The following is a 17,438-nucleotide window of genomic DNA, read 5'->3' on the forward strand; positions in this document are numbered from 1 at the left end:
AAATAATAGTAGGGGTTTTTTTGAGCATTTTCTTTTGGTGAAATTTGATTCAGGTTTCTCCGGGGTGACTAATCACTAGTCTATCCCCACTGCTGTTGCCTGGGGTCCTGGTGGTGTAACAGCTAGTCTAAGATCTAAGATCAGTTGTCATACCGTGTGATATAGCACATCCTGTGCTGTGCTATGCTATGCTATACTTCTTTATCCTATACTATGCTAATATTAATTATTCATGCGTATAAAATTGTTCTCATAGTTTGTTGAAGCCAGCAGAATGTTGAGCCACTTCAAGGGTTGGCTTCTGAACAGTGCAAACTGAATAACATTCCAATCTCCTTCTTCATCCCTCTTCCCTAACGCCACATTTGATGTGTTGGAGTGCATCTCAAGTCACTGCTGGTACTTTCCTGCCGTTGCGTGCACAGCAGTTAATAATCTCCATACACATGTTCTGAAATGGACTGCTGTGACCCAGAGTGCACAAACTAATCAAGTCCCACTAGAATGAAACTGATCCACATGCTGTCACTCACACCATGTTGTAGTGTATGTAAGTGTGAAAACGCTGCTACTGTAGTGTGAAAGCTGAGCCGGTTGGGGACATGCGGCTCATTCTCTCAGGCTTTGGTGGGAATTTACTGTGCAGGAATGTTTGGGTTGTGCTGATGGAGCTCCTACACACTTAGGTTACTTTCCTGTCCATCAAACAGAACTGACTTTAAAGTGTGCTCACATTACCTGCTTAGATCATTATGGAAATGGTCATGTTTTTCAGGAATTTTGATTGATTTCTGTCTGTTACTGATTCTCTACTCCTGCTTGGAAGTAGTGACTTTGTGAGATACCGTCTGCTGTTGTGGATGGTCTAGTGTGGATAATTGCACGTCTTTAAAATTTTGTTTATAGTCCCGAGTTCAGTGAATTATCTCAGGTGAAAACTGTAAAGTTGTACCAAAGAGCTGCTGCTGTAATCATAAAGACTATCATGCACTCATGTCAAGACATCCACCCATCCATCCATTGTCTATACCCACTTTATTCCTAATTAGGGATCTATCCCAGCACACATAGGGCGAAAGGCAGGGGTACAGCCTGGACAGGCCATCGCAGGGCCACATATAGACAGACAACCACACACACTCACACTCACTCCTATGGGCAATTTAGAATGACCAATCAACCTAATGTACATGTTTTTGGACTGTGGGAGGAAACCGGAGTACCCGGAGTAAACCCACGCAGGCACAGGGAGAACATGCAAACTCCACACAGAAAGGCCCTGCCTGTCAAACCCGGGATTCGAACCCAGGACTCAAACCCAGGACCTTCTTGCTGTGAGGCAACAGTGCTAATAGTATATAGTACTTGATAGTATATAGTATACAGAAGAGTAATGAAAGAGAATGGATTCCATTTTATGTCTGGTTCCTCACAAGGTTCCTTCCCATTGTTATGATAGGAAGTTTTTTTCCCAATGAGGAGAGTGATGAGAATTTTTGTTTTCTCACTCTTGCCTCTGGTTTACTCATTGGGCATCTAAAATCAAAATCTATATCTGGAATTCTGTATAGAGAATTTTATTATCCAACAATCTTTTTGGGGCCTATCAGAAGTCGGGGTAGAAGTGTTATCAGTCCTGATATGGTGGTGCAGTGGGTAGCTGTTCTGCTCTCAGCACTTGGGCCCTGGGTTTAATCCTAAATTTGAACCAGACCCTGTCTAAAATAGCTGATAAAGTAGCTACTGAAACTGAGTGAAAGTGTGTTGTCAGTCCCTTTCCCCAGCACTTGATTTGCTTCCCAGTGAACTGTATATGTTCTTATATCTGTCTTAGGCCAGAAAGTTCTAAAAATTCTGCCATAAAAGTTTACAAAAATTTCAGATTATCACTATTTTTATTTTATTTCTTTCTTTGCTGGGTTTGTAATCATAAACAAAGTTTGAGCAAATGAAAGCCTGCTGATGTATAACACCAGAGAGAATCTCCAACCAGATGATCTCTCTGTCTGCAGGATGGACCCTGTTGAATCTACATTTACATTTACATTTCTGGCATTTGGCAGACACTCTTATCCAGAGCGACATACAGGAGTGCTTTGAAGTCTCTATCAATGAATACATTAACACCGGTTCAACAGGTCACAGACTTTTTTAAGCACAGGGTCTGTCTTACAGGTTCGCCTTGAAAACAACACAAAGTAAAAATAAAAACTAAATAAAGCCATGCATGTTTGCTCAAGCTGGCAAGGTTTAGTACAAAAATAGTCAAACAAGGGAAAAGCAGCTTCATGTGTGATTACAAGACTTGGGCCATGTGATGCATAACTGACCCAAAAAAGAGAAACCAGCACAGAGAAGCTTTGTGCTGGAAGTAAATCTCACGTTCTGCCTCACTTATTGACCAGAACCATTCCTGAGTTTACATGATCCATTTCTTTACCTCATTCCCTTGTATGCAGCTCACATCTGGTCCCTGACAACGCATCTACACATCCGAACAACTCTCTGGAGCTCTGAGATCTCCAGCTCTGACATGACTACATCATTGGCTAGTAAATGCTCACATGAGTGCATGCCTCAAACAGATGTTGGGTTCAGCACTGTGTAGGGATTTAGAGACCATGGGAACCGGTCCATTTTATGAGACTAATTCAGAGACAAATTCCCATAAGAGAAATGTGCTACCAGAGATCTCATCGACTTTAATAATGTAATGGTGTCCAATAAAATGACACCACATTGAGAGGTTTAAGAAGCTGTTTCCAGAGTTTGACGCACACCTTCATTTGCCTGTCCCTGTTTTACATGTTCTAGTTTCCCTCTCATTTGCTCTCCTGTGAGTTTATGGCGTCCTAAATATGAGTAAAGGTTCTATGAAGCAAAAAAAAAAATTTCCTGTATTTTTTTTGTGGAAGTGAGAATCCGCATGAGATCCCTCTCCAGTGCAGGCCGTGGTCTAATTCTGAATCTAAGTGACACTACAGTGTGAGAGAGCCTGTAGTCCTGCTGACCCAGTAACGGATTCCAAGCTCCAGTGACTCCCTGCATCAGGGTTATTAAAAGTGTCCCTAACGGAAATTAATGTTGGATAAGTGGGACACTCCAGAAGACTTTTCCAATGAAAGGTGACAAAATGTAAGTTGCCTCTGTGTGCTCAATTATTTTGATTTTAGGTTAAGCTTTAGCAAGTGCACCGGCTGGTGACATGGTTAGGCCTGCGGTGGTGCAGAGAGACAGTGGACACCACAGCTCCTCCCCTTCATCCTCCCAATACGACGCTCACTGTCCTCAGGGAGGGCACAGCAGCCTCGCCACAAAGGAGCTCCAGCTTTGAAATTAGAGCTTCATCGTCTTTCATTGGCATAAATACACTCTCACACACAGCTGCCTGCTACATCTGTGAGAGCGAAGATGCTGAATGAATGTGCGTGTGTGTGTTTGTGTGCGGATCCTTTTGCTTTCATCAGCCCCACACAGTGTGTATTGTGTGAATGAATGTGTGCCTGTTCATGGATTAATCCATTCCGTGCAGCAGGGACGGTGAGTAAACCTGGACACCATGAAATGGTGCATGAGCTGAGCTGCACGATTTGGGTCAGTAGTCGTTTCTGATCAGTGTTGCCTCGTGTGATTCTGTGTGACGGATCTGCTGCGCTGTACAGCTCTGTCCTGCAGTTTCAGTACAGTGTATTACTGTAGTAGTGTATTACAGATCTGCAGCTATTACTGATATTGCATAGTAGTGCAATGCAAGAACTAATATATAAATATCATAATAACTTAGGACACATTCTGATGTATTACACATTATCTGTATTTTTATTTAGAATGTAAAATGTTGTACATTTTTGAAAATTTGTTATATCTTTTTAGTTTTACACAATAATAATAATAATATTATTAACAACAACAACAACAACAACAACAATAATTATTATTATTACTATTATTAATAATAATAATAATAATAATTAATAATAATAATAATAATAATAATTATTATTATTATTAATTATTATAAAACTTCTTATAAAAATAATTTCTACTGTCTTAGATTAATATGGAGACAGCTTGCTTCTTTTAGGGAAATAAAATACTTTTTAATTACGATTTGACTTGAAATTTTCTACATAGGTATTGACTTCATTATTTACAATAAATTTACTATTATATGTTGCAATTTTGACTGCTAGTGTCTATCTATCTATCTATCTATCTATCTATCTATCTATCTATCTATCTATCTATCTATCTATCTATATATCTATATCTGTATATATCTGTATGTGTGTGTATATATATATATATATATATATATATATATATATATATATATATATATATATATATATATATATGATCAGAAGTTTACAAGTTCAAATCCCAGGTCCACCAAGCTGCTGCTGCTGTTGGTTCCTTGAGCAAGGTCCTTAACCCTCTATTGCTCAGCTGTATAAAAAAATAAGATAAACGTAAGATGCTCTGGATAAGGACGTCTGCCAAATGCCAAAAATGTAAATGTAAGTGGGAGGGCTAATATATTTATCAGTAGTTCAGCAATGAACCACTATGTTGCAGCTGTGTATAACATTACAAGATCTCATCAATGAAAATGTAAGAATGATGTACACCAAATGATTACACATACTTACAGATGGATAGACATCTGTTCCTGAAATATCTCTCTCTCTCTCTCTCTCTCTCTCTCTCTGTTTGTTTTTTTTTTCTTGCAAGCTCAGTCACTCACTTCCTGTCTCTTCCTTGTTTCCCTTCTTCTAATTCATTTACATCTGGAATCAGGATGTGTGTATCAGATTTCCTGTGTGATTCAGAGGACAGAGGCCTGTTGGAGAGCAGGTTCCATTCCAGTGTTAATCGCTCAGTTATATTCCATGTCACTGCTGTGTAGAGCATATGATGGGATCAGGGACATCAGCCTTTAAGTTTCCTGATGCAGCCAGTCATTGCTGGTGATTTTGTCATGCAGATGTCTTGATGTTGTAGTGGATTAGGATCTGAGATTCGAATATTAGTATAATAGTGCAAAACATGCACAAAGACGTCTGATTAGTAAACCACAGCAATTCCCAATCCTGATTTATCAGAAGGTTTGGATTATTTTTTTTATTCCAGCAAGTCTGAAAGTAGTGCCAGATGCTCTCCAAAGACAGATCACAGGTTTATACTCCTCCTTCTCCTCCTTCTAAGCTAAGTTATAGTTTCTGTGGTAACTTATACAGGGACTTGTATGGTGGACAGAAACGAACTTGTTACATGGACAATCCACAACATTAAATAAAAATAGTAAGTAGAAACGGATCGAATGTACAATGCATCATTCTATTATAATAACAAAATGTTCATGGATAATTGCTTGGAGTAAATTAATTTAGGTGGTAGGTTCCTCGCCTACCATGTGGACTACCCGGGTTCAATTCCCAGCCAATGTCCAAACCCCAGCCACTGGATGCAGTGCCGGTCCCAAACCTGGATAAAAATGGGAGGGTCATGTCAGGAAGGGCGTCCAGCGTAAAGCCTGTGCTAAGTTGTTGTGCGGACTAGTTTGTCTCCTTGCCTCCTGAAACAGGATATACAATATAGATTCAAGCACCTGAATAGTAGTACAAGAGGGCACTGTCAATTACAGTAATTGATGCTGCCAGCTCTTGTCTAGTTGAGTGGTGGTTGGTGGTCTTTCACCGTTTATAGGACCCGTGGCACCACAAGAACTCTGGCCCGAAACAGTTTATTGCAAGTTGCTGACATGTGAAGAAGGTATCATGTAAAGGACCCGTATATAGTAAAAATTTCCACTAAAGTTTCTGGTTAGTGGTTTAATATGCAAAACAATGAATGCCAGTATATGCAATTCCATGCCATTTTTCAACTTTTTGTTTTCTGATTGGCTGACATCTTCAGATGAGCTGAAAAAGTGCAGCCTTATATGTTTGTTATTCCTGAAAACTGGGTCAGTCAGATTTATATGTGCTCCTGGTAATGACCTCATACAACATAGAAATGTAAAAAGAGCTGAGTTTACATGTATGCATAGACTGAGAAGGAGAAAAAGTCTGTTTTAAAACCTTTACCATGTTTACATCCAACTGTTTTATTACAAATAAATGTGGAAAATCCATTTTCCATAATTTCCACATTATGGGTCAGTGTGGTTTACACCAGGTACGTAATCCCAACATGAAATAGTGTGCTGGAAATGTACTTGCGCTGTTTTTGCTTTTGTGGTTAAAAACACGAGAGCTTTTTGTGGTTAGTGGGCTGTCAAGATGACATGTAAAGGAAATACATACAATACTTGCATACTACATGTACAGATTTTTATCCTTCTTTCGGGGTTTACCTCTTGACATTTTTATCTAGGATGGCAGCCCGGTTATGCATTATGAAGTGTGGGCATTTGGATTATGGCGTGCACATGCTCGTGAGGGAAATCATTTGAGACGTTTGCCTCTTGCCTAAGTGACTCGCACAGTTGTAAAGTGGCAGCTGCTTGGCCGAGGTGGGGCGGAAGTGCATGTGATAAGAATATGTACAACCGAGCCCCACACACACACACACACTTTTCCAGCAGCTCACACTCCAAATAAAGGGATACCCAGCTTCCAGTCCTGAAAGACTAGAGTCCAGGAGAGACATTTATTTGTTACATGGCTGACCATCAGGTTAAATGTTTCTGACTTATTTAGTCCATATTGAGCTTTCTTTGCTACCAGTTTCCAGTTCATCAAGCAGTTCAGCCAGCGTACTGCAGACTAGAGGATTTACTGCTGCTGGATTTATGCATACTCTGCAGAAAATAAGCACTGAGTGGATTCCTAAACACATAAATGAATTATTGTGCATGGCTTGAAATAATGGTCCTTTAATTATTTTTTTGGCAGGGTGACTGAGGGCTTATTTTCATTTCCGAAGCCTCTGTGAACTTGGATCAAGCACAACTCAACCAAAGGTAAGCCCCCCTCAGCAGTGGCATTAATAGGTAAAGACTGTAATAGCTTTTTTTAAGTAATTGTTCCTTTTTGTTACTGTTTTTTATAAGGTTCTCACATGCTGGTGGTTATTCTGTGACATAAACAACCTGTTATTTTGTTAGACGAGTTGTGAATAATCCATAGCGAATAATGACATTTCTAAAGAGATCACTATATGTGGGCAGCGTAGACCATTTAGAATCAACCTCAAGTGGGCGAGTTGAACAAAATCTCAAATAACATTGGCTGAAGTCAGGGGATTTGGCAGTATGCTTGCCACCGAGTCTTGCTTAGGTAGATGATTCCATGTAAAAGTGAAACCATGTGGGGGTCGTACAGGGCTTTGTGAGCATTCTCCTCTGGGAGTCTCTGATGTTGCTGAATTACAGCCCAGTGCGTCTGCTGGCCTGTTATCACTGTGCTGTGGCTGCAGCTCCCCACAGCCTTCACCACGCACGTGTTATTAACCCCCTCCTGGTCTGGTAAAGAGGGAAAATCTCAGAGCCTTTCCCCAGCTATGGGCCTTGCATGGCATTTTCTTTACTGTAGCTGCCTGCTTTAGCTCTTTGCTAATGAGAGGGGACGTCTGGGTGCTTCACCGGCATGAGCAGAGCACCCTACAGCTCAGAGTTCCTGGAATAGTAAATTAGGAGAGATTTTTCCCTTTGGCCCAAGCAGAAGAGAAGGATGGTATTTTTGCTGTGTTTGCACTGTTCCCAGATCATGGCTGGTCTTAAATGGATGGAACTTGGTGGGAAGCTTTACTGATGTCATTTATTCAGCAATCACATGCAATTAAGTTGGGGGAATTATGCTTTCAGATTGCATGTATTTTTTTCGTTTTGCCTTTGCAGTGCATCAGAATGAAGGGATATTAATGACAATACTTACTTCAGCCATATCATATCCAAATTGCTAGTTTATTGTAAAAAGGCAAAGGGTTTCCCCTCTGTAATTTCATGACTTAGTCAGTCAGGGGTTGTGATAATCACACCTTTCAGCAGTGGAGAATAGGAATGCCCGTGGCCTCAAAGCAAAACAAGAGCATTTGTTTTTCTGCCACCTGCACGAAAGACTTAAAGTTTCTCCAATGTCTCTGGAAAGGCATTAGGTTTCTAATTGCGCTCGTTCTGATAGAAACAGAAGCTGTAAAATGCTTGGCTCCTGGGCAGTGGGGGTTGTTATTCTGTGTCTCGGTGCTGTTCTTGGCCCCTGAGGCAACTCCTGACTTCTCACATGGCTCAGATGAGTTCAGCTGCTGTCTGACTCTGACATAAACTCAGTCACCAGGGCCTGTGTGGTGGCCAGGTCTGAGGTTATGTCAGTATTAGACTGTGTTTAGATTTGAGCAGTGCGTAGTTTTAACCCAGCATAAAGTATTGCATGTTTGTGGATGCCTGCATAGTCTGCTCCCTCAGGCACATCTTTAGAGGGCCAGTTGGCATGGCGACAGTGTGGTTTGATCCAAAGAGCATTATGTCTGCATTGCCTCTATTCATATTCATCATAAATCACTGTTTGGAGTCGTTTTTTTGCGGTGAGACCTTTAGGCTACTTCATGACTAATGTGTAGCTCCTTAAACAGCTGGAACATACATTGTTCGCTTCTAGTGAACTGAACGAACACAAAGTGTGAATCTTTGAGTTTTATGACATAAGGAAAATATGAGTGGGTGTAGCACAGTTATGATAGAAATGATCATTTGTATTCTAGGTACTTTGAAAGAAGCAGGACAGCTGAGTTCTCATATGAATGTCTCCTTGTCCTGCTTGCATTTATGGTCAGTCTCTCTCTGTCTTCTCTTTCATTTGTCCAGGTGATTTGAGTAAGGGGAAAAAAAACACAAGGCATGCTTTTGTAGGAAAATAATCAATGACGAGGTGGCGTGATGCGGCCAAACGTGAACTGAGTTACTGTGTTTCCCCAGAAGTTATTTTCCGGCACATATTGTCACACATATTGGAAAAAAATGTTTTTAATAGTTTATATTTACATTTAATGTTATAAAAGATTCATGGACACATTATTTACTGTTTTCCCTTTAAACAGTTGCTGTTTCTCCAACCTTTATTTCTCTTTCATGAACTTAATAAGATGCAACAGAAGAAAGCTTACACTTATCACGCACTGACACTGAAGACTTCTTCCATAAATGTTAAATAAACACCTCCTTACAGAAAACCTAACCAAATCAATGAGTTTTATTTGTCTTGTAAAGTAACAGCATGCTGTTTAAAAATCTGTTTATTGTTAGACTTGGATTTTGTGAGATATAAGCAGGTCTGTGGTAAAATCACTAGTCTTTGTTCCACATTAATCTTTTCATTACACAGGATATTTGCTAGCTGTTGCACTAGCGAGCTAGTCTGGATGGTTTTATACAATGTCTGAGCAGTTTAAACATGCTGCAGTCCTTATTCGCTTGACTGCTTTTTGCCATGAGGGTATTGCAGGCTTTCCTTGTGTATGTACAACATATTATGTGTATACTTCTGGCTGCTATTCGAAGCTTCTGGGTTTGCTTGAAAGGCAATATAAGAGGGAATGGCTAATGCTATTGATTTATAGTGCTGGATGTTATATCTTAGTGCAGTTTAACTGCCCTGCTGTGTGAGAATAAAGAGCATCAGCTGGACTAGTCCATTCAAAATCATCAAACTGTAATGAGAGGTGCGGCACACTGTGGGCACTCCTGTTGATGGTGGGACTGGGTAATTATATGTAATGGTAGCATGTGCACTGCTTGACTCAGCTGTTTGTCTTAAATGCCTGTTGGGGGGAGAAGCAGAATATGGAGCACCCCAATTCCCTTTATGTTACACAGTGTCATCTATGTGCTTTCTAATTGAATTTGTAATCTCACAACTAGTTTTAAGATCTCTTTGTTTTTATAGAGGGAAAAGATCAGGAGGTGGCCTATTAAAGGTTCCCTTGCACATGCATAGAATTGAGACCAGACCTGGTTATGCTTCTACTGTACATTTTAGGGTTCTACGTGGTTAATTAAGTTAATTAAGAAATTTGTACCTCAGCAATTTTGTTTAGCATCAGTCGATTTAAAAAAGGTAAGAAAAAATGTAAATAAAGCTTCTTAATAAACTTTTCCTAGCACATGATTTGAATACCACCAAAAGTACTTTTAAAAGCCTGACAATGTACCAGAAATAAGAAGTTGCGCAGACAATTTATCCTGTTCAGACACTCTTTCAGACACAAACTGTTCTGGTCTGTGTTTACGTTGGATCGTTTGCGGTGAAACCAGTGTTTAGGTGTGTTGGAAAACCTGCTCTGCTCTGTGTTGTTCTTTGTTAGGTGTGACTCCATAGCTGTGTAACAGTGAGAGTGAAACCAGGACATCTTTTGTACCTAGCTGAAGGTGCTGGATCTGGAGAGCAGCCCTGTACTCTCTCTCTCTGTCTGTGTCTGGGTAGCAACACAGCTACCAGAATTTATGCGCGTCCTCTATTACAGGCATTTGAGGTCATTCCTGGGAGCGAACATTTTCCTGGGTGTCTGTGCTCAGCTTTATGACACAGAACCCAGAGCCGAACTATGAGCTGCTAAATCAGGGTGAACAGAGATTGTGATCCTCATTTGCCCATCACTGTCACGGGCAGCCTGACTGTGTGTTAAGAGCTATGATTCCTTCCATTCCTCCTACCTCCACTTGTACTGGCAGAGCTGTGTGTAAAGCCTCTCTCCCATTGTGTGTGTTTTGCCAAGGCTGGGAGGGGAACCGCCATGCATGCTGCTTATTTCCAAAGCTTAGTTGTGCATGAACAATGACATTAGTTTTGCCATTTTCCATCTGTCAAGCTACAAGTGACATCCTTGAATCCTTTTTATTTCCTGTTGTTATCTGTCTTCCTCTTTTCTGAGTTTATTGTTCTTGTATTCGATAACCAGGATTTCACTGGCTGTGTCTGGGACTGAAGTTAGATGTCTAATTTTCCCATTCAAGGATGACAAGGCTTTAACTGTGTCCTCCTCCTAAAATCCCTGGGCTCCTTTGCTACCCTGAGCCGACCTTGTGATTGACAGGAGGCAAGTGGTTGAAATACTTGGCCGAGCTTCTGTTCCAGTGTTAAATTTGGTTCCTGGGAAGCAGCTGCGATTGAGCCAAGGCACATCAACCATCCTCAAAAACCATGACTTCAGGAAAATATTTAGTATATGCATGATTAGTTTTCCATGATTGTTTTGTATCTCAATGGGGGAGAGGACTCTGTGAAAAAGCATCCTGTTGTGTTTCAGATTAATATTCAGCGCTGATGATTACAGCTGGAACGTTTCTCTGGATTAGCTTTGACTCTTTAATAACACATATGCAGTTTTTTACCCTATGTACTGAACATATATAGTCGATTCCAGAAATAATGGATAGCTTCCATTTTCTTCACTCATATTTGCCCAATCATATGAAAACATTCGCCATACAGATTTGAGAGAAACACTACTTATCTTTGTTCTGAGCAAAGAATTATTTTCATAAGGACCTCATTTTGTTTATGTTATATGTACTTTCTCTCAGGTATATATGTGGCAAAATTATTAACACTCCAAAAATATTTTAAAAATACGTTCACTTTATGTTGTGCTTTCAATAATAAACAAAGAAAATTAACTGAGTAGATGACCTGGACAAGTTAGTTACTGGGTATAATTTTATGTTTGAAAAAATATTGTGATAAAATAAAACATTTAACTTCTCAATATGTGTTCTCTGTTTTGTATATTTATTTTTGCTAATTTTAGTAAATAATTCTGGATATGAAGATGGTATGTTTTTGCGTCTTATAGATGAAAAATGATATTATTTTGTCAGGCAAAGCTTATTATTAAGTATTATTATTGGTAATAAATATTGCGGTAAAAGATGTTGCTTTTCTACAGTACAAACAATGTAATATCCACTAGGTGCTAAAATATGTTTCTAAAGGAAATTGTCAGCTCTGCTTCTATCTTGATCTTAACTTTAGTTTTCAGTTTCAGAAATATTGATGCCTTTTCACCTTTTCATCTCTGACTGCTGTAGATAATTAAAGAAACTAAATTCTACATGCTCTGAAAGTTTGCCTTTGCATAACAGGAGACCAAACTGTCCTTTTAAGAGGAAATGGTTCATTCATTGTTGAAATGTGTGTGTGTTTAAATGATAATCATCTCTCCTTCCTTGGAAGGAGGTTTAGACTCTTACTAGTTTAGTAAAGATGTCTGTTATTAATTTGTAGCTGTCTGGAAGTTTAGGCATTCTGTTTACCCAAGAAATCCATCTTCCACCAGCCTACATCAGATGTCACTGATGAGCTTTGGCCTATAGATGTCAAATTTCTGCCAGGTTATTGGCTGAAAGAGGTCTTTCATCCTTACCACAAGTCTAGACTGTGAGCGTATGTTTCTGTTGGTGGTGCAGTGAGATGCACAGACATGTACGAGTATGAGTTGCCCGACCCTGTGGCCAGTTCATCACCAAGATGTGTCCAGAGAGTGGGCTGGATGGATCTTTGTTTATCCAGGGAGGTGACATGGAAATATAGAGCAACGGCAGAATGGCGAATCCTCCTGTATAAATACACACTTTACTATTAACCGTCAGGATTTATTTTAGTCACAGACTGGAGACTGGAGCGTTGTGACACAAAGACGGTCTGGAAAACTACGACAGCATCAGCTGTGGACAGAATGATGACTGTATTGAATGGTGCTGGTCGTAAGCAGTGGAATTTAGCACTGATCTGAGGATTTAGACATATCCTGCCAAGTGACCGGTATCCCTGGCCTAACACGGGAGGTGCTTAAGCTCAATTTGATCATCCAGTTGCCAGATCATCCAGTTCTTCATAGGAAAAAAAGTTAAAGTATAGCAGAACCCTTAAGGATTCTTTATTTCTACCTGCATCAAACCCTACAACTACTTTATTCTTATTATATTAAGAGTTTTCAAGAAGCTAAGAGCTCTTGACTATACAAAAAACTTTGTACAGCTCCCTTATAGAACCCTTTTTTCAAAGAGTGCTCATTTAAACATAAATACTTTTTCTAAATAGTTAGCTAACTTGCTAGTAAAGCATTAACAGTAAGATTTTCCTTATAAGCAATCATTAACCTAAAATTAGCTAACTAGCTAATCAGCTCATATTAGTGAGGTAATAGTAAGCTATAAGCTTTTAGCCTGGTAATGCTAGTGCAGTGCTGAATACAGGCAGCTAGCTAGCTGGCTTAAATATTGCTTCACATTATTAAAACGTTACATATTGTACCTGGTTCATTTACTTGAGAACATTGGTACCAAATTAGTGGGACAAACATAATGATAGCTATTACTAGCTAGAGAGCTGGCAGCCCCACAAACCTCATGTTAAATAGTTCTAGTAGTATTATATGAATATCAGTATAATATAATATCAGTCCATCTGTACTGGGTATGGATATGGTCACCTATCCCAGGGGATTCGGGTCACAAGGCAGGGGACAGCCTGGACTGGGTGCCAACCCATTACAAGGCACAATCACACACAAGTCAGCTTACAATACATATGTTTAGAGTACATAAGAGAATATGCAAATTTCATGCACACAGGACAAAGTCAGGAATCGAACCCCCAACCCCGGCCATGCAAAGCTAATCATGCTAATCACTAAGCTACCATGCCTCCCAGTAAGAATGTCAGTGAGGTTAATTATGTAAATGAATACAGCATTTCATTCATATTACATTGTCAAAAGATGAAATGGTGTAAAAGGGTGTGGTCAGTACTTCTAAACTAGGTTTTCTACGTTTATATTTATTTTATTAAGATTTTATGCATGAGACTTTAGCAAAGCAAAATATATCCAGTTCCATTACTTTGCTAAGCTTAATGCTATTCTAATTATTAAACTGTGATCCTTCTTAACTGTCTATTTAAAACAAATGTACTGTGCCAAGCAGTACACAGCAGATGACGAGAAACGAACGAATGCAATCATGTTGGCCTATCAAGAGTTGACCCAGGAACACCAGTCACTCTGCCGAATGAGGATTTAGAGTCCTCAAGCCCAGGAACATGAAATCTGTAGCTTGTTAAATTTCCTTTCATTTGCATATGGTTTTCTTTATTCAAGAAAGCTTGAAAGCCCTGAGGAATTCAGCTGTGTTACAGAGAGCATTTTGCACGCCACTAAGGTGTAAATGTCAGCAAATGCCATGTTTCGAGGTTTAGATGACCGATTAGCCCTCTGCATTTTGTGCTTTAGATGTTGTTTTATTTTTTCTTATCAAAGTCAGACTGAACAGAGCTTTGTTTTGGATCACATATGTGTTCCATTCTTGATTTTTTTTTTTTTTCTGGCTGCTCTCTGGAGGTAATAAAGTCTGGGGACATTCTTTCACCCTGACACGGTTGAAATATTGTCCAAGGCAACGCTATATAAACTTTTAGGCATTTTTTTTTGTTCTTCTTAAAAGCCTTAAGGAAAATCAACATTCTTTCTTTCTTTTAGAAGTTTTAATACTTACAAACAAATGGAATTCATTAAAAATGTTCCTTTTTTTCTTTGACCATAAAAGAATTGTCAGTGACCCTGCCTTATTTGACTCACTATTGTGTCATTTTTGGCAACCATCCGCGTCAACAATACTGATCGTTAGCTGTAGCAAACCACAAAAACAACAAAACAACAACAAAATGAATTAATTACTGCTCTCTCGCTAATCTCATAACCATAAAGAAGTTATAGTTTGTATCCAAGATCTGTGATATTCTCCATATTTAGTTAGTTGTTTGGAATAAACACTTACGTCTGACTAACTAATGCCTTTGGGGGATGATCTTGTGATCCAAGCTAATGGGTTTCCCAGTGTTGATTTTTTTTCTCTACATGGCAGTACCAATGTCATGAGTCAAAGGCGTCGACTTCCTGATCCGCAAACTAAACTGGCACTGTCTTGCTTAGCAAGGCCTGTCTATGCTTGTATTTCTGAACCCTATATGTCTGTTGAATACATATATGCTGTCTGTGCAAGTGTCTTATTTTTTTGTGTAGGATTTGATCTGGAAGCTTGAGCATGAGCATTGTTCAACATCTTTTCCATTGTCCAGAATTAGCTGCTTTAAATTCTAAGTCACGGTCAGTTCATGTTTTGGGAAACGCTGTGACATCACCTGGAAGCAAGGTTAAGTAGTCATCTATAGAAAATGGACTCTTGGTGAATGCATTGTGAATTATTTTCGATTGTTGAACTAACAGTACAGTAAACATCTGCTTCAGGCTTACTGGTTCTCTGGATTTCAGTCTTTTACAACTTGTTAGAATTGTCAGATAAATTTCAGTCTTTTACAACTTGTTAGAATTGTCAGATAAATAAGGAATATTAAAAGAGTTCAATGGAAAAATACCTATGATGTATTTAGACTGTTTTATTTATAATCCCAGAATCTATTTTTAATAATAGACACAAATCTATGTTTACTATCTCATGCTTATTTGTGGGTGATTTTTGTGTCTTAAAGAACAGTCTCATGCTGGTTATTTGATGGGTGTAGGTCATACTGGCGCTGCTCAGACATTCTGTACCCAGTGCACTGTGACTTCATACAAAGGAGGTGCTGTTTTAAATTTGGGTTTGGACAACATATGAGCAATCGGTGGCTTATTTTAACAAACTGCAATTACATCACCCCCTCACATCGCTATACCACTGGAGCGTTGGGGCATTGGAACATTTTAGAAAGCCTCAAAAATAGTTTACGACTTCAGTTAGTTTCGGTGTTTGCCTGTTTAACTAAAAATAGCCACTGACCTTGTCAAGGTTTACTGAGTGACACATACTTGATCATGACTAAATGTAAACACTTTGGATTTGTCATTTATTTTAGTCGAGCTGCTGAAAGAACAATAATATTATAGAGTTAATTTTAATATTGGTAGTTTTACATAAAACACTTGTAACCAAAAATAGAATAGAATATTAACAACAGCATCAGCAGCTGCTTGTGCGGAGTTTTACATGTTCTCCTCATGACTGTGTTGGCGTCCCATCTGCCAAAAACATGCTGGTAGATGTATTAGCTTTTCTAAATGGCCCCTAGGTGTGAATAAGTGATCTACCTCCCAGTATTCCTGGGAAAGCTTTGAGGTAGTTGAGTCACTGCCCGTCATCAACTACCTTTTTACCAGGAACTATGATGAGCACTAATTAAAAAGTGTTTTTCTTAGCCAAGTCCTCTCTAGCAGGTTTTAGCATGATAGTGTATTCTTAGACCTTGACCTGTTTGTACTATGTTGTGTTTTTGATGGAGCAAATTAATGTAATGTAATGTAAATTTTCTGTGTATCTACAGAAGATCAAACTGGAGCTTCTGCAAAAGAGCTGAAGATTGTTTAGGGGTATTATGGTGAGGTGATTTGAATTGATTTCAATCAAGTTAATGATCGATTTCAATCAAGACAACAGCCATAGATTCCTTATTATCAGTTATATTAATTATAAAATGAATTATTATTGACAAAAGACAGATAACTGGTAAAAAAAATAATTTATAAAATGGGGTGCAAATCATTTAAAAGGCTAGCAGGGTAATGAAATAATCTCTAAATTATCAGCATTCATGAAATTGCAGTAGGCCTACACCAAATTCTGAATGAAGTTGGCCACATATCGATCAGATGCATCAATTATGGTATGTGATATTACTGTTTTGTTACAAAACTTAGTACCCGAGTTATACTTGAGACAAATTGATATGCATGCTCTACAGATTGATGATTACAGTTGAGTTTTATTTGGAAGCACAGAATAGGCTAGAGATCTGGATCGCTTTTTCCCCACTAGTCATGTGCACAGAACCGAGTCAATGGTAATGAGGCATTTGTATGAACTGACTCATTGCTGTGGCTTTTCCTGAAGCATGTGTTTGAAAGTGTTACGAAACAAGGCATCAGATGCAGACATATAGTCATATTGAAAATGGATCGAAGGAAGCAGAAAATGGCCATGGCTGAAAAGTCAGCTGAGGTATCTGCTTGGCTGAGCTGTTTTTTGGCAACTGAGCAACACTGCCTGATGTGATATTCTTCTTCAGATGGCTTGAACATTTGCAGTTTAGTAAGATCAGATGTCTGAGTGTAACACATGATCGATTGTTTTGTAGTTGTTGTTTTTTTTATTTTTGTCCTCTACTTATTTCGAACTGTTTTATTTTTTTGTGGCAACTCATAGCATCTCATCCGACTTATTATTTTAACTTGTGATAAATGGATATTTTAATAAAGGTTAAAGAGTTGTGCATAATACTTGTGGGTGGTAGCAGTGAGAACAGCGCTTGTGATTGTTTCCATATGTTCATGTGAGATGAGTGCCAGTTACAGTGGCATTGGCCGAGCTCCAGCACCCAGCACCTCGGACGCTCTCCTCCATCTTTGGCAAGGTTCAGGAACTCACAGTGCCGGTTGTGTCTGATTGGTGT

The 17,438-nt window shown here is 39.1% G+C and overlaps 1 protein-coding gene across 3 annotated transcripts in view; it reads left to right on the forward strand.

Moving 5' to 3' along the window:
- raph1a (Ras association (RalGDS/AF-6) and pleckstrin homology domains 1a) overlaps nucleotides 1-17,438 on the forward strand; it is a 59,748-nt gene that overhangs the window by 10,885 nt on the left and 31,425 nt on the right. For 2 of the 3 annotated variants that reach the window (XM_058393228.1, XM_058393230.1), the window contains exon 2: nucleotides 6,900-6,967. The gene's annotated coding sequence lies outside the window, so the exon portion shown is untranslated. Of the gene's footprint in view, nucleotides 1-3,384; nucleotides 3,541-6,899; nucleotides 6,968-17,438 lie in introns of those variants that run through there. The other variant, XM_058393229.1, reaches the window with a different exon arrangement.

The sequence above is a fragment of the Hemibagrus wyckioides genome, linkage group LG06 (assembly GCF_019097595.1).
Source record: "Hemibagrus wyckioides isolate EC202008001 linkage group LG06, SWU_Hwy_1.0, whole genome shotgun sequence".
NCBI lineage: Eukaryota > Metazoa > Chordata > Actinopteri > Siluriformes > Bagridae > Hemibagrus > Hemibagrus wyckioides.